The 21,040-nt window shown below is 48.0% G+C and overlaps 1 protein-coding gene and 1 long non-coding RNA gene across 8 annotated transcripts in view; one reads left to right on the top strand and one right to left on the bottom strand.

Annotated features, from left to right (window-relative positions):
* Positions 1-21,040, top strand: part of ZBTB7C (zinc finger and BTB domain containing 7C) — a 131,818-nt gene that overhangs the window by 89,124 nt on the left and 21,654 nt on the right. Inside the window, exon 1 of one of the 4 annotated variants that reach the window (XM_051803685.1) lies at positions 5,015-5,122. The exons of the other annotated variants lie outside the window; for them this stretch is intronic. The gene's annotated coding sequence lies outside the window, so the exon portion shown is untranslated. Of the gene's footprint in view, positions 1-5,014; positions 5,123-21,040 lie in introns of those variants that run through there. 4 annotated transcript variants of the gene reach the window in all.
* Positions 13,306-20,787, bottom strand: LOC127478305 (uncharacterized). 4 transcript variants are annotated; one of them, XR_007907164.1, is made up of 3 exons: positions 20,724-20,787; positions 18,284-18,403; positions 13,306-15,114 (listed from the first exon to the last, which is right to left on the bottom strand). It is a non-coding gene; the product is annotated as an uncharacterized LOC127478305 (long non-coding RNA). The 4 variants fall into 4 exon arrangements; XR_007907165.1 differs by lacking the exon at positions 20,724-20,787 and adding an exon at positions 20,160-20,236; XR_007907162.1 differs by lacking the exon at positions 20,724-20,787 and adding an exon at positions 20,010-20,222.

A 21,040-nucleotide genomic window follows, 5' to 3' on the forward strand; every position in this document is an offset into this window, starting at 1 on the left:
GACACAGTTAGTGTGGCCTTGGCGGTGCTGCAGAATGGTTGGACTTGATGGTCTTAGAGGACATTTCCAACCTAAATGGTTCTGTGATTCTATGCAACAGTTTAGCCCTTAGGTCCCAATCTTTACATGCTTGCAGGAAGTCCCCATGAGAGTGAACAGGCAAAGCTTGGCATGGCTAAATCAGACAGACTGACGGACAGACTCTGCTGTCCTAGTCCGTCCAGTCTGTCTGGTGGGGCCATAGTAAACCACACCAGGTCACTCAGCTGGGGAGTGTGACCTGCAAAAGAATACAAAGAGGTTGTGCCCATTATCTGCTTCTCTGAGGGGTACCAGGCATTTTTATTTAATACATTTGTTTCCTCTACTCCTGTTTCCAGCTGTACTGGGAATATTGTGCTTTGTTTGCATGCAGAATGTCCCTTTCCAGATTAGAGAACTAGAATGGCTGTTTTCTCACCTTTAATTAAAAGGAGGGACTTTTTAGTGAAGAAATCCTGCCTTGTGAGTGTTTGGAGGTTATTTGAGTTAGTGCATTTCAAAAAATGCAAATGAAATCCCCCAGATTATTCAGATATCACTGTCTGGAGTTTAAAATAAGTGAGGGATGCTTCTGAAAACATCATGAAATCAAGTGAAAAATGGGATGAGTTTAATTAAACCCTTCTGTGTTTATTTTTTACTGGGCTATGGGCCATCAGTTGTTTTCTGATGCTGCCATGAGCCTACTGGGACACACCAAAGGCTCCCCACAGATCTTAAAATAGAGGCGTAGAACTACAGGATGGTTTGGGTTGGAAGGGACCATAAAGATCACCTACTTCCAGCCTCCCCTACCATAGGTAGTGACACCTTCCACTATTCCAGGTTGCTCCAAGCCCTGTCCAACCTGGCCTTGGACACCTCCATGGATGGGAAAGCCACAGCTTCTCTGGGCAACCTGTGCCAGGGTCTTGCTACCCTCACAGACAACAATTCCTTCCCAATATCCCCTCTGGCAGTGTGAAGCCATTCCCCTTGTCCCCCTGTCCCTCCATCCCTTGTCCAAAGTCCCTCTCCAGCTCTCCTGGAGCCCCTTTAGGCACTGGAAGGGGCTCTGAGGTCTTCCTGGAGCCTTCTCTTCTGCAGGTGAACCCCTCCAGCTCTCTCAGCCTGTCTTCATAGGAGAATATTCAGCCATGGAGTGATAATCTGTTCGCCAGGCACCAAAAAATCCCAGAGTGCTCACGAACATCCTTTGCCGTGGGTGTCAGGTGGCTTCCCTGTGTACCTGTGGAAAGGCTCACACCACCATCCTGGCTGTGGCTTGGGGCTGCAGCTTTTGGTGTGGGGTGCCAGTGCTCCCCGCAGTGCATCCCACCATCAGCCAGGCTCCTGCTCTGAATACTAAATCCTGAGGCAGAGAGAAGGAGCCCGAACGCTGATTAATTTGAGCCTGCGCTGCTCTTATCCTGGTTTCAAAGTAATTGTCTCTCTTGTCCACAATTTTCCCTCCTTACATTTCACTGCATATTTATTAGGTTTTTGTGAGGCTATCTGCAGCCACATTAAACCAATTTACTTCTTGAAATGTCTGACCTTTGATCTGCCAGCCACTGCCTTTCGGAGCCAGAAAAAGAGCCTTTAATAACGTGTCACATGAAAGGCTGGCTGCAGAACCTGTCACTTGCACACCCCAACTCCAGTTAATAAACTATCAGATGAATCAATAATTGCCTCATCATTGTTACCTGTTTTTTCGTGCTAAACAAGAAGAGTGTTTTTCCCCGCTTTTCCCGGTTGCTTTGTCACCTCCCACTACAGAAAACTCATAAGGCAAATACATGTAAACAGCTATAAGTAATATTTCTCAAACAACATCTTCAGTCTTTGTAGCCAGTTGTGATCCTAGCAGATATGGGGGTTTTTCTTGCAGAGGCATTAGACTGTGTGCATCTAATTTTAGGAACCCCTGCAGCATCCCTGTGTGCTCATCTGTGTGCTCTCTCTCCTGAGCCCCTGCAGCTGCCCTCTGCAGCAGGCACAGGAGAGCAGAGGGGGTTTAGTGGGTAGCAGAGTGCTTTTCTGGGGATATTTAATCTGTTTTCCAGGCAACAGCAATGAGGCAGGGGTGTGTCTGGACTTGTCCATCACAGCAAGGTTGGAAACAGCCACCCCAAGGACCGCACTCCTCACCATCACCTCCCAGCACCCTGTGCACCTGGTGTCCTTCTGCATCAGGGCTGGATGCTTCTGTATCCCTGATGGGGCACAGGCATCCTGCTCCAGGGGTGATGTCCTACCTCCTAACCCATGGAAAGGACAGACTGGGGAGAGGATCCCTTACAGTGGGCTGCTGGCACTACTGGCACAGCCAGCTGTCCATGTCCTGAGTCAGGGCAGCTCACATCACAGTCATGGCTGCATCCAGCCACACCATGTACCTTTTATTTTATGTTCATATCATGTGTTTGAAGAGAGAAATACACTCTCTCTTACTGCTGTGAAGCCATAGAGCTCTTGGGGGTTTGCTGAGAAAAACAAGAGGCAGAGGTGGCCAAGCTGCTGTTGAAAAAAGGATGTGGGGATGGAGCTGGTGGGATGCAGTGTAGCTGCCCTGGGGTCTCTGCAGCCTCTGGGCACAAGGCCTAGGTTCCCAAGGCCAGCTCCAGGATGGATCTGTACTCTTGGGACAGCACTCTACTCCTGCCCAGATCCTTGCTGCCCTGGACCCCAAGAAACCATCTGTGGCATCTCACACTGGGTCTAAGACCTGGTTGTTTTCAGGCTGCTGGGTCTCTGCACCTGGTTTGGACTGCTTTTGGGGATGATGGAGAACATTGCTCAAGTCCTCATGGAAGCCAGAGCATCCATGAGGCCCCAGGGGTACAAGATGGCAGGAGGCTCAGGAAGCAGGGTAGAGGTATCCCTAGCAATCCCATCCTTTCCCCTAGTAGGGACACATCCATCCCTGTTCTGCTGGAATCAGCAGTGAAGCTGGGTTTCTCGGGGCTGAAATGGTCCAGGAAAGTTTAAGCACAGCAATTACAGTTTCTGTCACCTGCAAGGTTTTTCGATGCATCACTCTGAAGCAACGTCTTGCCCTGGAGCTCCATTTCACTCCCAGTGACATCTCTCCAGGCCAGGAGCAGGCAGCTGTCCGGAAGGTGCAGATCCATCCTGGAGGTGGCCTTGGCAACACACTTCAACATTTATGTATTATTTATTTTCCCTGACTCTTTTAATCTCTTATGTAGTTGCTTTTAACAGCACCAGCCTTTCACAAAGCGCTGGAGAAGGGCTGAAAAATACAGGAGGCAACCCAGGTCTCCTCTCTCTCCTTTAATCTTTCCAGGATGACTCCTCGCTTGCCATATGGGGAAGGGACGTGCTCCTGACGTCCTCAGTCTGCAAAACACAGCAGAGCTGGGCAGAAGCAAAGTCTCGAGTTTCAGGGGCAGGAAAAACCATCTGCATCACTCTCTGACACATCTGTGCTGATTTGGCTCTGCGAGGGCCTGGTTTCAAGCCTGTAGGATTCATCTTCAGAAAGGCTGGGGTTAATTGCTGAAATGGGAAACGCTAAAAGCTGGGTGAAGAAGAGGTGGAAAGAAACAGGGAAGCATGGAAATACCCTGGGCTGATAATTCTTTCTTGTCCATCTTGCGTGTATTAACACTGATGGTTAAGACTGTTACCGTAGGAGACGGTCTGCTGGGCTTTGCCTACCATGGATGGGGAGGTGAACATCACTGTGCAATCACAGAATCATTTAGGTTGGAAAAACCCCCCCAGACCATCAAGTCCAACAGTTCCCCCAGCACTGCCAAAGCCACCACTAACCCATGTCCCCAAGTGCCACATCCACACAGCTTTTAAATCCCTCCAGGGGTGGGGACTCCACCACTGCCCTGGGCAGCTGTACCAGGGCTGGACGACCCTTTCAGTGAAGAAATTTTCCCTAATACCCAATCTAAGTCTCTCCTTGTGCAACTCAAGGCCATTTCCTCTCATCCTGTCCCTTGTTCCCTGGGAGCAGAGCCCAACCCTCACCAGCTCCCCCCTCCTGTCAGGGAGTTGCAGAGCCAGAAGGTCCCCCCTGAGCCTCCTTTTCTCCAGGCTGAGCCTCCCCTGCTCCCTCAGCTGCCCCTGCTGCTCCAGACCTTTCACAAGTTTCAAAGCAAATCCCAAATTTGAGATGAGATTCAAATAGTCCTGAAGACCTTCCTAAAACCGCAAGTAATGTACCAAACCAGATCCTATTGTCTCTATTGTCGACTGCATTTCGGATAGAGGCACTTAATCTACTTTTTAATCTACTTTCCAGCTTTAATACTGACTCACAGCTCGTTACCTGCTTTCCAAAACACATAAAAAGTCATGATCAGGGGCACATTTTATCCAGAACTGTTTCCAAATTGAGCTTCAGAGAGGAAGTTAGCCTTGAATAAGACAGGGGTGGGGAGAGGGACCTATATTAGTCCTGGCCATAGAAAGCCACATTACCATATTGACATGTGAGTCCTGTCCTGGGAGCCCCTGCAGAGACTAACACCTTGTCCTTGGGTTTCTCAGAAATCAGCATTTTGCTCTCACACATTCCAGGGAAGAGGGCTCTGGCACTGTGGGTTGATTATCCTTAAAATTATGCTCTCACTTTTACCTTTATCTTTTGCATTCGACATCCTGTGGCACCCAGGCAGGGACATCCCAGCTGAGAGGCTACACATTATTTTCCAGCCCTGAATCCAGCAATGCTCAGCTTCTGGCCCCCCACCATACCCCATCCGGGTTGGCAGGGGGAAATTCAAGCCTTTTTGACCTTCAGTTTTCCTCCCTGGGAGACGAAATTAATACTCCCTGCCATACCTTGAAGGGATGCTGCTGGGATTAATTAGTTAATAGGCCAAACCTCGCCCGCCTGCCTCTGTGAAGGCAATTGTCTTGTGACTGAGTCTAACATTCGCCTTTCCAATGACCACAGGGGACTTTGGCTGGGATTTTGACACAACCTGGGCGGGAGCATCCTGTGGGTCCGTCCCTTGGGTGGCGAAGGACTGAGGCTGTTGCGGAGATGCCGCACATGCCTCCCCTGCAGCCCTGCACCGCATAATTCCAGGCTCGTGGTGCTGCCTCTGCAAAGGTAGATTTGGGTTCTATTAATAAGGGGATAATAGCACGGGAAACCTGGCTGCAGGATGGCCTGTACCCAATTACTGCGGTCGCTGGGCTACAGGAGCCGCTTCCCTGCAATTATCCCACCGCGCGCCAGCACAGCACAGCCCTGTGTGCTTTATTCTTAGTAACAGAGCCCCGGGCAAGGTCAGGGGAGGGGTCTCCCTGCAGCCAAAAGTCCCTGGCTTGGGGATGCAGGAGCTGAGATGGGGGTGGCAGAGCCGCCTCAGTGTCACCCACCAGTGATGGGGTTGTTGGGGGCAGCGCAGGAGCGATGTCCCCCCTGCCCTGGCAGATGCAGCCGTGGGGCTGGCAGCAAACCAGTGCCCTGTTTTGTCCTTGTCCCAGGTGAAGTGGTGCAGGGGGAGCCCTGGTGACCCCCATGGGGAACACTGGCCACTGTGGAGTCCATAGCAATCAGCCTCGTTTTTGGGGGAGGCGCAAAATTTCCAATCCGGTGAAAAAGTTTAGTGGTGGCCTTGGCAGTGCTGGGTTAAAAGTTAGACTTGATCCTGGGGGGCTTTCCCACCCTAAACAATTCTGTGATTCTATGATTTAAGACTGGATGTGATGCTTGGTCTCTCTCTGAGTGTAAAATGTGCTGTAGGGAAGCTCTGGTGGTTTGCACCCAGTGGGAATTGGCCTGTCCACCTTAGCAAGCCCACATGGGAATCACTGAGGTGGGGATGGGCTGGGGATTGAGATATGGGGAATGCACGGTGAGTTTCTTTTCCAGCACATTCCCTATGCATCTGTAGGAAGCCACTTTCCTTTTTTACCCCCCATGTGGGTATCCATAAACATGGATAATAGCCTGACAAGAGGGACGCATCAAGAAGAAATACATTCCAGCCAGGGAGATGCTCAAAGATGAGCTACCCAAGTCACTCTAAAAACACAGAAGACCCTTCCTAAATTTGTGTTGGTTGCAGGAAAGCAGTGGATGGAAAATATATGTCAAGGATAAAAAGTGTTGCTTAAAGGGCAGGAGTAAAGCCTTTCCATGAGAAAAGTCCGGCTTGAGTCTGTGCGGCTTCATATTAAGTTTTCAGTTTCCTAGAGGCAGCAGACAATGCTTCACTCAATTCTCTCCCCACTGTCATTAAAACTCGAGTGTGTTGTCTGGATATAGTATTTTGCCCTACCTTAAGAGCTCTAATCTTTTTAGGACCATTTCTCGCCGCTATCTGCAGACACTCGAAAGCCTTCTCAACCGCGGAGTGAAATACAATCCCTGTCTTGGGGAGCTTTCCCTCCCCTTTGTCTTCTGCACAGACAGAGGGAAAATTACCACTTAACAAATCTGCCAGGTCTGAAATTTTCTCCCCCCCTCCATCGCCCCTTTTGCAGCCATCATTTGTTCGGGGGCTGCTTTCTCCCAGTGCCATCTGCCTGTTGCGGGGAGATGGCGAGGAGCCTTTTATTGTTCGCTGAACAATTCCCTGCAATTTGCTGCTTGCTATTTCTTTCGGGTTCCTTTAATCCTTTTCTCACTTGCTGCTGCTTATTTTTAGCTTGCGCGCCGACCGTGTTTGTTCCCCAAAACTGTTTATGTTTTGAAAAGCCTCACTTTGTTGCTGGTGGTGCTTTTTCTGAGTGTCCCTTGTCGCCTGCAAAACCCTCCCTGCCTCGTCCTTTCCCCAGTGCCCTGCCAAGATGGGTGGAGAATGCAACAGGGTGTCATTCCCAATTTCTCTGACTATCCCTGTTCTTCCCTTGGGAGCTCTCCTCTGTTCCTCCCTGGAATCTCACACTTCCTTCGTTTTGGTTTTTTTTCAGTGAAAATCCCAGCTGAGATGTGGGACTGCTGAGTGGTGCTACCAGCCCAAATCCTGCCATCACAGCTCCTTTTGGATGATTTACACTGTCCTGGTGCAAACCAACATCCTCTGGCTTTGCCAGAGGCCAGAACAGTGCCTGCCAGTGCTGGGCTGAGCCAGTTGGCTGCTGGGCTGCAACCATGAGGTGTGGCACAAGGTTCAGCATGTGGCAACCACCTGGCATATGGGATTTACAGAATGCTTTGGGTTGGAAGAACCTTAAAGATCATCTCATTCCAACCTCCCCTGCCATGGGCAGGGACACCTTCCACTATCCCAAATTGCTCCAAGCCCCATCCAACCTGGCCTTGAACACTTCCAGGGATGGGGCAGCCACAGCTTCTCTGGGCAACCTGTGCCAGGGCCTCACCACTGTCATTGTGAAAAACTTCTTCCTTATATTAAACCTAAATCTCTCCTCTTTTAGTTTAAGACCTTTGCCCCTTGTCCTATTGCAACAGCCCTTCTAAAAGGTTTGTCCCCATTAAAGCCCACGTGGTGGCCCTGACCTGGAGCCCCTCTGAGCTCTAGGCTTCCTCTAGCCTTGGGATAAAGCTGAGCCTTAGGTGACAGCTGGTTCAGGCTGATGGTCTAGATAAAGGGCTGAGCTGGGATTTGGAAAAGCTAACACCAAATTTTGGCTCTGCCAAGGGCTTCATGCATTGCCTTTGCAAATCACCAGATCTCTCTGTTCCTTATCTGTACAAAAGAAGTAATCTCTTTTTTTTTCCCCTCACACTGTTTATTCGGAGCACAAGCATTTAGGAATGGACTGCTTCTTCTTTGTTCTCACTTATAGAGTGCCTGCAAGGGAATGAGCATCCCAATTGTAGCTATAAGACACTGGTGCATTATAAATGGTCACTACAATTAATAGTAATAGTAATAATAGTAGTCATTGTAGTAATAGTAATACAAAACAATAAAATAAATAAATAAATACAATAAAATACAATAGTAATACAATACAATAAAATACATAATACAATACAGTAATAATAAAAACTTGCCCAGTAGAAGTTTAGTCTGAAGATGCTCCGAGCTAACATCAGTAAACAATAATATTGGATATTTTTATTTTCTTGCTTGCACATGCACTGGTAGGACTGAGCTTCCCTCCTGTTACTGAGTTCTACAGCTGGAGAATTAAAATCCATCCCTTCTGCTGTCCACAATCAGGATTCAGAAATTCAAGCAGGACTTCCTTATCCATGCAAACAACTCCTGATTTTCCCCAGTTGGCTGCCCTGAAGGGAAGTAGCCACGTCCAGCGTGAGCCTCCTGTTCTTGAGCTGTCCAAACTGTCTCCACTGTTCCAGCCAGGGATATATATTTCATTTATCCCTGGTGGGATATCCTGTTCTCCTCCCTCATTAATACTGCAACAAACATTCCTCCCTGGGATCCCCACTTGTCCCTTTGGGAGGGCTTTGAGCCTCCCTTTTTTAGACAGGTATATGATAACTCTATAAGCTCTATCCTTCCTGGAAGCATCAGCTCTGCTTTTTTCCTGAGATTGACTAGAAAGTATTATTATGATAATCATCATCTCTTCTTTTTCTTTTTCTTCCCCCCCGCCCTCCCCGATGGACAGGTGAATTTTTCTTGGAAAAGCAACCTGAATTTCCTGACCTCAGAAATTTTTAGGAATAGATCTGGAGACACTTTCATTTTGGTGCTTTTTTGTTTGTTTGTTTGTTTTTTCTCTAAGATGCATTGGTGGCTGGGGGTGCAAGCCCAGAGCTGCATCTTTAATTGCTGTTTTCATGAGCATCACAACAACTGCGCTGTGGTTTAGGGAAAAAAAAAAAGAGTGCCATCTCTGTTAATAACCAACACATCTCGCTGCTGCTATCTCAAACCAACAAAACTGCATTACTTCTGCTCCTATCTCCTAATAACAAGCTGATTTTCTCTGTTGTCTTTCAACATCTGATGGGTTCTTGCTCCCATTTCCCTTTAGTAAGTGCTATTTTGTTTCCATTATTACTCAATAGTAAAATCTTTTCCCGGCGACTGTACCAGAAGTAGATTTACAGCTTTGAAAATAAGCTTGGGCGTGATGAGATCTCGTTTTATTATTTATAAAGTGCCTTGCATGACTTCGTCGTTATCGAAACGTAATTATGCATTTAAATACTTCCATCATCTCTGTTGGTTGGTTTGTTTGTTGTCGGTTTGGGTTTGGGGTTTTTTGTTTTTTTTTTTTTTTGTTTCTTTGTTCGTTTGGGTTTTTTTTATGAGAGGGAAATGATGAAAACTCCGAAATTAATGATGAAAACTCCGAAATTCATGATGAAAACTCCAAAATTCATGATGAAAACTCCAAAATTCATGATGAAAACTCCAAAATTCATGCTTAATATAGCTTGAAGTGCCATGGCCATTGACTTTGCTCTGGCTTCTTCCAGACGAAGGGCAGAAAATATTCACCGCGCGCAGCGATCCGGGTCTGCCCAGGGTGATGTTCGTGTTGAGACACATCTTTGGTTTGTGGCTTTGGTTGCTTTTTTTTTGGTGGGTTTTTTTTTTTTTTTTTTAATGCACATGGAAAATGTCGACGTTTCCTGGTTTGAGATACGGTATTTACTGATTCTTAGGCGGCGCTGGATGTTAATTGTCGTCGGAGGTTCTGGGTGTGGGCGAATCATTGTATAATGCCCACACCCTTCGGGTGGCTTAGGGTGCGGCATTGTCTTTGCCTCACTGTGCAGTTCTAAGATGTATTATTACCCAAAAGCAACACGCCCTTCCGTGCTTCGTTGTTTTTATTAGGGATCGCTCCGAGCCGGTGCTCCGAGCACCTGGCAGAGCCACCGCTGGATGTGGAGCTCGTAACCCAGGCTTGCCCGGGCTTCCCGCCGGGATTCCCTGCGGAGGAGCTCTCACTGCTGATGCTTTGTGGTGGGAGCGGGTCAGTTGGGGCAGCTCGATGGGCACAACTGGAGGCCAACAGGGGCTTAGGCTGGTTTTACCTAGGCTGAGCTCCTAGGCGGAGCTGGCCTGGGTGGGATGGAGCTTTCTGTGATGAGTAGCAGTAGGAGATGCAGAGGTGGGAAAGATGAGTATTTCTACTGGGATCAGACAGGGCAGGAGAGAATTACCCCACCAGTGAGGACTTGTAGCCTGAGCCCTATTTTAGGGACTTTGGCTGGAGTTGTCCCATGAAAGGGCTTTTGAATTTGTGAGCTTCAGTTTTCCAACCTCCTGGGAACTACTCAACTGCTTCTCCCACCTGGTGCAGGTTATACTGGACAGTAAAACCAATTCTTTCTCCAAATAGAGCCTTTTCTTGCGAACAGTGTAGGAAAGAGATGTCCCACTGAAGACCCCACTTCATATGTCCCATATGTCACTTGGTGTCTGCACATCTTCTCAACCCTGCCATGGCCACCATGGGTGACTCTTCCACCATCTCCACCTGGCCAGCCCTCAGGAGCATCCGTGGTGTCAGTGATGACATGGTGACCCATTTGCTCACTTCCAGGACTCTGCCTTCTTCTCCAACCACCCAGTTTTCCTTCAGTGAAGGGTTTTTAATTCAGTGAATTACTTTTTCTTGCCTGAAGTAGTGGGCTGTGTTTAAATGAAACACATTCAAGGCAAACTCGCAGAGAAGTCTCACCTTTCTCCGTGCCACATGATTGAATAGGGGGGCAAAGATGCAACCCCCTTATTAGAGTAATATAATTTTCCATCTCAAATAGGAACCAGGGATGTTTTAATGATTGGGCTCATTAGATGGACTTTCCACTTAAAGTGTCTGTCTGGCAATTAAGTCTGGGAAAAGCATGACTGATGACCACACCTTCTGTGACTTAATGGGGAGTCTGAAGGCTGATCTTATTATCACACTGATACAGTCTGTGATAAAAAAGAATTTAAGATACTCTCCAGAGATTTATTTGCCCATTAGGAAACTGCCAGGAGAAGGTTAAGGGAACTCATAAGGTCAAAGCTGAACAGAGAAAAGTACTAAACACTTGGGATCCAGGTGGGCAGAAACAGGAGGACATGATTTCCACTCTTGGCTCCGCTACTGACCTGTTACAAGGCCTTCACCAAGGCACTTACTTCTTGTGTTTTTTCTGATGTGGCTGGTGATCACCGTGTTGGGAACTGTGGTAGTCCTGTAGATGCTTCATGTGACAGCACCATGGCCTTGCCTCAGTGGCTCAATTCCCTGCTACCATCCGCTGCTGGAGGAGCACATGGAAAAAACTGTGTGGGGTGGAAGGAAGCACATGCAGTCAGCAGGAAAGTGATGGTGATAAGGGCAGCGAGATGGAAGAGGCTACGGCAGAGTTTCTGTTCTCCTCCAAGAGGATCCTCATGGGTCCTCGGTGATTCCCTCACCTATTCTTGCCCGCTTTAAAACATGACCTGCTGTAATATTTTACTTAAGCCTGGTGTTTAATGGACTGGAACTTATTGTAGAGTTCACTGTGCCGGCTTCAAACCTCCTGTTGGGTACCATTTTACTGCCATTAGCTTGCCATAGCTTGTCAGTGATTTTAACTCTGCTGATGGGTTGAATGCCCCAGGATAGAGGAGCTGGCTCTTTTGGCTTTGTACTTCACTTTAGCTTCCTTAAGTACGGTGGGGAGGGATAATTCAGCTAAACATGCTTTAGTACAGAATTTTTGGTGACAAAAGAACTACTGTGCATCTGGGTCAGTTTTGCCAGATTAATGGAGGAATTGTGAAAAAGGGAAGCGTTTCATTTCAGCATCTGCAGAGTGGAAGTCCTGACTTTCAGAGGCAGCGTGATTTTTTTTAACTCAACATTTGCTGTGTTTTTGATTAAACAGACACCCAGAATTTGGGAAAACATTTTGTTTCGGGCTGAACAGGTAATTTTTTTAACGTTGTTCAGTTCCAGAAAGGAGAAGTCCTGCTCATTCCCACCCTTCTTCTCCTGGAAAGCCTCCTCTGTTCACTTCGTGTCCTTTGCAAGGGGGTCGTGCAGACTCGAGCCCTGTCTGGTCCATTAGGAAAACAAAGAGTCCCAGACATCTCTCATCGTCCCTCCACTTTATCTTCCCTTTGTGCCAAATAGAGTGTTGGAAGGCAAAAAAAAAAAATCAAAAATCCACTGTATACTACTTAGATTTGTGTGGAAACTAAATAATTGAATATGAAGGCATTTGCTTTATGTCTTTAAGGAATCCTTTTGAAGTTGACTCTTCTGACCTTCGAGGCCCCGCATAATTTTTTCTTCTCCGTTTTCCTCCTCTTTGTTGTTCCTTGCACTCCTGTAATCTTCTCTCCTGCCTGCTTCCTTCACCTCCTCCCACCCTGCTCCGTGATCCCACTTATCTGCACCCCGTGTTTGAAGCGCTCGGTGGCTGGTGCGACGGGCTGGTCCTCCTCTTCCCCCACCAAGCCTCCCTCCCGCTCCCCTCTGCGAGGAGCCTCTCCTGCCCACCCTGTTTTCTCCAGATGGTGTTTTACCTGGGCTCTCTCGACCCCCCTGAATTGCTCTTTTCATCTCATTCCCATTGGGAAGTGTTAAATTAGGGGACCTGCCTTAATGTTCTGGCTGGCCAAGTGCAATACGTCCACCCACAGCTTTCAGCAGGGGATGGGCTCCCTTCTCTCTCTCCGGACACAAGCAGGTCTCCACCCTCCCGTGCTAATAGTCTTATAACTGTGTGAGCTTCCTGAGCTGAATCCACATTGTGTCCAGCCCCTCTGTTGGCCCCATGGTCTCCCCATGGGTGGTTGTTGGGATTGTGTGTTCCCACACTCTCCAACACGCAGTGGGGTCCCATCACCAGAGTTTGGAGTAATTCAATTGAAGGGGTTTCAGCCAGTGAAAAAAAGATCATTTAACTAGTGTATAAAAATTGCTACAGAGCTTAAATTTTACCAATGCAGGGAATGGTTTCCTTTGTTTTGACAGGAGTTGTAGCTTTGCTGGGGTGTATAGGAGGACTCAGCTGACTTATCACAGTATGGTTTGGAAGAGACCTTTAAATCTCATCCAGTCCAACCCCCTGCCACGGGCAGGGACAGCTTCCACTAGACCAGGTTGCTTATAGTCCTATCCAACCTGGCCTTGGACACTTCCAGGGATCCAGGGGCAGCCACAGCTTCTCTGGGCAACCTGTGCCAGGCCCTCACCACCCTCAGTGTAAAGAATTTCTTCCTCCTTTCTGGTTTCAGTGGGACAAGCAGTCTTCTTTCTAAAGAGCAAATATAGCTCTGAATAAAGGATGTGTACACATGCACACACATATTTAATGGAGATATTTAGGCATGGGAGTGCTGGCATTGGAGAGGAAACCAAACCCTTACCCTGCATTTATCTGGGCAAGGTTTTCCTGCTTATTCACCTGGAGGGAGGAATACGGATTTGCTCCTGGTGGAGGTAAATATTCAGAGTGATTTGACAAGGACTCAAATTCCTCCTGCAGCAAATGTGTGAGCTGAGAAAGGGCAGCAGTGGTTGGTTTCATGAAGAACTGCTCTCCTTGCTCTCCAGGGTAGAGAGTTCATTTTTCCACTGACGCATCCCTGACAAACACCCAATGGGGGCTGGCATGGGCAGCCAAGTGATTGTGTTGTCACAGCAAAGACCAGTGAAAGGACAGCAAGATTTATATCGTGGCTGCTCAGAGGGCTGGAGAAAAATGGCCCAAAGCCAGGAGTCATGCAGGCATGGCTGATACTGTCTTCAGTCTTTTGCCAAGTGTGGGCTGGTTGGTGGCTTATGTGAAATGGGCTGCATAGTCCTGGTCCAAGTCTTGGTGGGCATGATTCCACATCACAGAAACCAGCCACGCAGTTGACACTTTCACTGACAGTCTTAGCACAAAGATGAGTTGCTGAATTGGCCCTGAAGTTGGAAAAAAATTAAAAATCGAAAGAATTTTGCAGGAGGAGAAGCACAACCTTCTACCAGGGGAGCAGATGACCCCAGAAACCCCAGCACGCACAGACACGACTGTAGTGATGGGTTTAATTTACTCCGAAGCAATGAGGGTAAGGCTCTAGGTTGCTCTCTGGAGACATGGCCTCTACCTCAGGTAGAGGTCCCCTGCATATCTGTGGTTGTATTATTTCATCTCCTCTGTGCCTTGGCTCCATATCTGCACAACCAGAGCATGGATTCAGGGAATGGTTTTGGTGGCAGGGACCTTTGAAAACTCCTGATTCAAGTTCCTGCTCTTGAACAGGCTCATGCCTTTGTGTGGTTGAGTTTTGAGTATCTCCAAGGACACAGATGCCAACATCTCTCTGGCTTCATGGTTCAAGGCTTGACCAGCCTCTTACTGAAAATGTTCTTCTTGCATCTGATCTAAACCTGCTTTGCTGTAACTTCTGTCCATGGCTTCTTGTGTGCTGAGAAGAGTCTGACTCCTTTCTTCTCTATAATTAATCATTAGGCAGTTAGATGAAAAAGTGACATTCCCCCTTCACATCCTCATCTCTGGGCTGAACAAACCTCTCTTCTCACTTCATGTGCTCCAGCTCCCTCATCCCCTCTGTGTGCCTCCACAGTGACAATGTCTGCTTGGAGACCCCAAGTTAGACACAGTGCTCCATCTGTGGTCTCACGAGTGATGAATAGAGCAGAGAGATCACTCCCCTTGACCTCTGGGCATCACTTTTGTTAATTCTACTGAGTGTGTGTTTGGCCATCTTCACTGCAAGGCCATGCCACTGACTCTTGGCTACCTTCTTGGCCACCAGGACCACCAGGCCTTTGCCTACAAGGTGGCTCTTTAGGCAAACACAGGTGGTTCTTGCTTCTTCCTGAGGTGGGAGGGGTGGGAAGTACCAGGGTCTTGGCAGAGCACAAAGGGTGAGGAGCAGATTGTCCCTGAAAATGCAAGGCCTGGAGGATCAGGTGGGGCAAGAGCTTGGCCAAGTCACATTGCCATCTACATCAAGAACCAATGAAGGCTCAACCTCTTCTTTGAAAGAGTGAAGCCTGCTAACCAGCAAGGGGTGAGGTGGCTGTAGGAGCTGGAAAGTGCTATAGGGACTGAGGGATACACTGAAACACTTCTTTTTTGTCTCAGGCTTGTTCAGAGAGGTGCAGCTTGTGTAGCCACCATGGTTGCTGATTCAGTACCTGCCCTGTGAGTATAACAGGAAGATTTCTGTCTCCACTGCTGCCCATCCATCAAGCCTAGGAGCAAAAGGAAGAATAAAAGGAATAACAAGAAAATAATGAAACATTGCAGCCAGAAAGCTATCCTCTGTGTTTCACAAACCTATAAATTATACCCTTCCCTTCCTCTTTAATCGCCAGGCATATAAAATATGCTTGCAGCAGAATCATATCCTTCCATTAAAGTTTCAGAAGAGAAATACAAGTCCCATCTGCCTGTTTAGCAAAGCAGGGCAGTGCATGACCGTTTCTTTTTTTTTTTTTTCTCCTCTCAAAATCTGCTTTATGGCAGGAGTTTTCTCTTTTAGGACTGGTTGTTTATTTTGTTTTCTCATTTCAGTGTGTGTTTTCACAAGCAGCCTCCTCTTTGTTATCTCATAGGTTTTTATCCAATGTCTTCACACTCAAATGCACCTAAAGAGCAGAGATGCGACCTGCCCTTGGTGAAGGTCAAAGGATAAAGAAGGTCATTTAGGGCTTGAGCATGCCTGCTATGGGTGGGTTTCTGCTCTGCAGACAGGACAGACACTGTCTGAAGAGCAGCAGTTTGCAATAAAGAGAAATTACTAAACTGGATTTTGGAGGCACCCATATGCTTCACTGCCACCTATCCCTGCTTACTCCCAAGGATATTCATATTTATTTGTGTTGTTCTGGAGCCAGGATGGGCATAAGATCTTAGGGATGGGTTGTCTGCAGGGCGGAGGAGTGAGCATGGCATTGTCCCTTTTCATACATCAACTGTCCCCGTGATCCACCAGTGGAAAGGGCAGGGAGAGGAGGCTCCTTCTGGGTGCATAGCCCCTCCATGTGCAGGGTGGGATGGCAGGGGGTTTGTGTACATCCAGGGGGATCTGTAGGTGTCTGGTTGTGCACGTGAACAGGGCAGGCTTTGGAAAGGTGTGATTGATGAGAGGGCACCACAGCTCCACTTCTAATTCAAGCCACTGAGTCTTCATAGGATCGTGGAATGGTTCAGGCTGGAAGGGGGCTTTAAATCGCGTCCAGTCCCCCACCACAGGCAGGGACACCTTCCACTGTCCCAGGTTGCTCCAAGCCCCCTCTAACCTGGCCTTGGACACTTGGACACTTTCAGGGATGAGGCAGCCACAGCTTGTCTGGGCAACCTGGGCCAGGGCCTCACAACCTTCAGCATAAGCAATTTCTTCATTCTGTCTAAGTGGAATGCCCTGTCAATGGGAAGCAACTCTTGTCCTGTCACTCCATACCCTTATCCAAAGTCCCTCTCTGACTTTCTTGGAGCCCCTTTAGGAAGGGGCTCTAAGGTCTCCCTGGAGCCTTCTCTTCTCTTTTGAACACCCCCAGCTCTCCCAGCCTGTCTCCAGAGCAGAGGGGCTCCAGCCCTCTGATAATTTTCGTGGTATTCTCAATACCTGTTCTGTGGCTTATCACGGGTTACATGAGACACTTGCAAACTGGCTTGAATGATTATTTATAGCACTGTGCCCTTAGAAATCTCTCCTATCCAGCAGAAGGACATGTCCCTCTTTTTTTACCATAAAGCCTCATTTTTATTCAGTGGCATTCAGAGCTGAGCGAATCCAGAGGACTGGGGCGATGCGTCTGATTTTTCCATGCCTGGAGATTTACACCCGCACTCCTGCTGCCATTAAAGATGCCCTGCTCCAAGTATAAATCAGACCACGCTCTATTAGATGCTTTATATGTTTCCAAGAAGTCATGTGCCATGGTAGGAAGGATCTACTGCAAATTTTGCACTGGTTTTTGGGGGCTGGGTGCTTCTGGTGGAATAAATCCGCAGGGGGATTTATATTCCCTTTCCCTGATGGGTTCACCATAGAAGAGCCTTTTCTTTTTTTTTTTTTTTTTTTTCTTACCACCTTGGGCAAGAAGCTGTTTGGTTTGATATAGGTTCAAATTTTATTTTTAAGCAAAATATGAGAAACACAGGAGGGGAAACCACACTCTGTTCCTTAAAATAAGTGGAAGAAAAGACAGGGCTAGAAAAATATTCTCTGCTGCACGCAGTTGATGAGCATGTACTTTGGCATAGGCAGCATCAAGGAGCTCTGAATGTCATTGGAATGTACCTTTTTGTCTAAAGGTGTTTTTTATAAGGGTCTGATTGAGCTCTTGGGCTTATGAAGTCCTACAGCCCATCTCTATGTCTACAATGCCAACAGCTCACACTGAGCTCTGATTCGCAATACCATTTGGAAGGGGGAGTGGAAACCAAACCCAGCTTGAACCAAACCTCAGCCTTTCTGTACTTACAGGGAACTTACAAAAAAGATGGAAGACAACTTTTTACGCAGGCAGATAGTGATAGGATGAGGGGAAATGGCTTAAAACTGACAGAGGGCAGGGTTAGATTGGACATTGGGAAGAAATTCTTGGCTGGGAGGGTGGTGAGGGCCTGTCCCAGGTTGCCCAGAGAAGCTGTGGCTGCCCCTGGATCCCTGGAAGTGTCCAAGGCCAGGTTGGACAGGGCTTGGAGCAACCTGGGATAGGGGAAGGTGTCCCTGCCCATGGCAGGGGGGTGGAACAAGTGAGCTTTATGGTTCCTCCAACCCAAACCATTCCAGGATTCTCGTGACCTACCTGAGCAAACCTGTCTCTAAGGCCATAACTCAGGGAAAAAGGGAAAGGTTTGGGTATTTTGGCCATCTGTCTCCCCTCCTGTTATTCCTAGCCAGGTGATGCAGGTGTCTCTCCTGGCTTTTTTATTTATTTATTTATTTATTTAATTCTTCATGCTTTGCATCCCCTGATTCAGTGCTCAACCTTCAGCAGCCGTGGAGGAAGACTCCAAATCCCTGTTTTCACCACCAACAAAAGCTGGAGCCATTCATCAACCACCTGGGCAGGGGGAGCAGCCCTGCTCGTGGCCACATCTGCGCTCTGCTCGCACACACGCCCACAGCACCATTACCTTATAATTAAATCTCTTTTTCCCCGACTGGAAGGATTCTGCTATAAACAAGGGTTTTCTCTAACCATAATTGCACTCGGTGGAGGGCAAAGCTCTGCAATAACTCGGGGCTTTGTTCTGTGTGCAGGGAGCGAGTCCCTCTGCCTCTCCTCAGGTATGCCAACAATGCGAGCGGAACTCCCCGCGACCTGACATGAATCTCAGGGCAGGGTTTGCAAACAGAGGCAGTGGTCAGAGCGGGGCTTAAGTGCATTTATAAATATTTTGAAGTACCGGCTTGGAAGAGGAAAGTCCCCGGCATGCTGCGGTGTTGGTGTTTCATCCAGAGCTGGTGTGCGGCTTTGAAGTGCGTTGTTGGCAAGCTGCTGGGGTCCTGCCCATGCCTAGGAAGGGCTGAATGAAGAAAAAAAAAAATAAAATATATATATATATGTATAAACCCCTATGAAATGCAAGAGATTTCATTTACACCCCTTTTTGCCGTGTGTCTCCACGGACAAACGGGGAAGAGAAATTAATACGCTTCGAAGGGGTATTTTGTTCATGTGTTGAGCGTATGAAACAGCATAATGTGGATTAGAAAGGCCCAGAGGAGGGAGGCGAGGTGGGTGGATGGAGAGGTAGATGTTTCCAGGTGTCTGCTTTTGTTGTAGCTCCTTAATTGGTGAATTTTCCTCTCCTTGAGAGAGAAATAGCTGTAACGCATTTAACCAAAGGCTGGCACGTTTGTGCTGTGGAAGGAAATGCAAAATGCAGACAGGGAAATGGTGGGGAAAGTGGGGTGAAATGCTGATGTTTTCCCACCCAAGACAAAAAGTAGGTCCTAGGACAGTGTGAGTGATTCTGTGTCTGCTGTTGCTCTTCAGGTCATTGCCCAAACACACACACACGCACAGAGCATCCCCCAGTCCTTCACTCAGGAGGTGGATCAAGCCCATTCCCTGGGAAGAGTATGGGGAGGTAGCCATGTGTTCTCCATGCATGTGCAGTGCCCTTTCCCAACCCACAAATCCTTGGGGTTGCTGTTGTGTTAGATGTCTGCACTTCTTTTTTTTTTTTTTTTTGGTATAAGAGCAAAAACACCTGTAGGTGTTTTTGGATATCAGTGGATGTCATTGAGCAGTTTGGGTTGGAGGGACCTTAAAGATGATCTGATTCCAAGCCTCCTGCCATGGGCAAGGACACCTTCCACTAGACCAGACTGCTCCAAGCCCCGTCCAACCTGGCCTTGGACACTTCCAGGGATGGGAGAGCCACAGCTTCTCTGGGCAACCTGTGCCAGTCCCTCACCATCCTCCCAGCCAAGAACTTCTTCCAAATATTCAAATTTACCCTGCCCTCTATCAATGTGAAGCCATTCCCCCCTGTCCTGTCACTCCAGACTCTTGGCCCAAGTCCCTTTCCAGCTCTCCTGGAGCTCCTTTTTAGGCACTGGAAGGGGCTCTAAGGTCTCCCTGGAACCTTCTCTTCTCCAGGCTGAACAACCCTCTCTCTCTCAGCCTGGCTCCATTTGCCACACTGCACTGCCAGGTTGGTCTGTAACATCCTGTAGGTTTGTCAGGAAGTTGTAGCACTTTAACTAGACTGGTCTAGTTATACTTGTACCACTTTCCCCTAAGCAGATGCAATCAGAGCTGTACAGATGTTGCCTTATGCATCCAGCTCTGCCAGTGGGAGATGATGCCTCTCCCCTGGAGGTTGCTGCCTCTGTGACTGTGCTGCTGGAACCATACTGCAGGAGCACCAGCCGAGTTCCCTTCACCCAGCTGCCCACTGCAGTTGGAAGAAATCTGATTGCTGCTTTTTCCCAGTGGAAACTGGGGATTTTCGTGACAACCTCAAAGGCTGGCTGAGCTGTGTGGAGCAGTTGCCTCTGGCCTGGAAGTGGATGAGAAGCTGGGGTTCCTTTGACTCTAGCACATCTTGGATCGGGAAAGAGCATCTGTCCTCAGACTTGAAGTGCTGTTTAGGGGCATATATGTGAAAGGGAATCAGCCACCTTGACATAAGATGCTTTTGCAGTGGTGTAGCTGTCTCTGTTCTAGCTCTTGGGCCCACACAGGTCTTCCTGTAAGTTACAAACCAGCTGTGCTTCCCCATCCCATCCCTAGAAATGTTCAAGGCCAGGTTGGATGGGGCTTGGAGCAACCTGATTTAGTGGAAGGTGTCCCTGCTCGTGGTAGGGGCGGAACTGGATGAGCTTTTAGGTCCCTTCCAACCCAGAGCATTCTGGGATTCTGTGATTGTCGTGGTAGTTCCAGCACAGAAGCTCCGTGGAATTCAGAACACTCTGCAATTCTGTCCTGCAGACCAGTGCAACATCCTCATCCTCTTCGCGCTGGTGCAAGTCCAGAATAGCATCAGTTAAATCCCTGAAGTCAATCCAGAATTACACCAGGATAAATAAAAATACGTTTTGCCCAGCAAAGCCCCAAAAAAGCGTAAAATCCATCTGTTCAGTTCCAGCAAGGCCAAGTTCAGACTGTAGCCAGTACCCTGTAATTCAGAGACTCCTTTGGACGTCCCCTTTGAGTTCAGGCATGTGAGCAGTTTCCCTCTTCCCTTAAAAATATTTCCTTGTAAAGCCTTTGTGAACTTGTGCATGCGTTGATGTTATGGTTATCACACATGTAATTTCATCTGACATTGTAATGACAGCATGGGGAGTTCAAAATGTAACAGTAAATATAGTTGTTAGGGGAAAAAAAATTACCAGCATCCTAGCCCATCATCCTGAATGCCTCTTCACGTCATGGGAGGGATGCAGACAGACTCCAAACACCATCAGCATTTCTGGGTTCCAGTTGGAAGCTGTCTGGAGTTCAGGATAGGCCAACACAAACAGGAGAGACTCTCTCTCTCTGCATGGCAGGGCTGCATTTTCTCCTCCTTTTCCCTATTTTTTTTTTTCTTTTTTTTTTTTTTGGAAGGGTCATCCCTCTAAATAGAGGACAAACTGGGGGTTCTCCCTGCTTGCTTGGGCTGTTTCTGTAGCCTAAGGCGTGATGCCCCCCAGATCCTGCACTCATC

The sequence above is a fragment of the Manacus candei genome, unplaced genomic scaffold (genome assembly GCF_025592945.1).
Source record: "Manacus candei isolate 608988 ecotype Guabito, Panama unplaced genomic scaffold, ASM2559294v1 h1tg000059l, whole genome shotgun sequence".
Classification (NCBI taxonomy): domain Eukaryota; kingdom Metazoa; phylum Chordata; class Aves; order Passeriformes; family Pipridae; genus Manacus; species Manacus candei.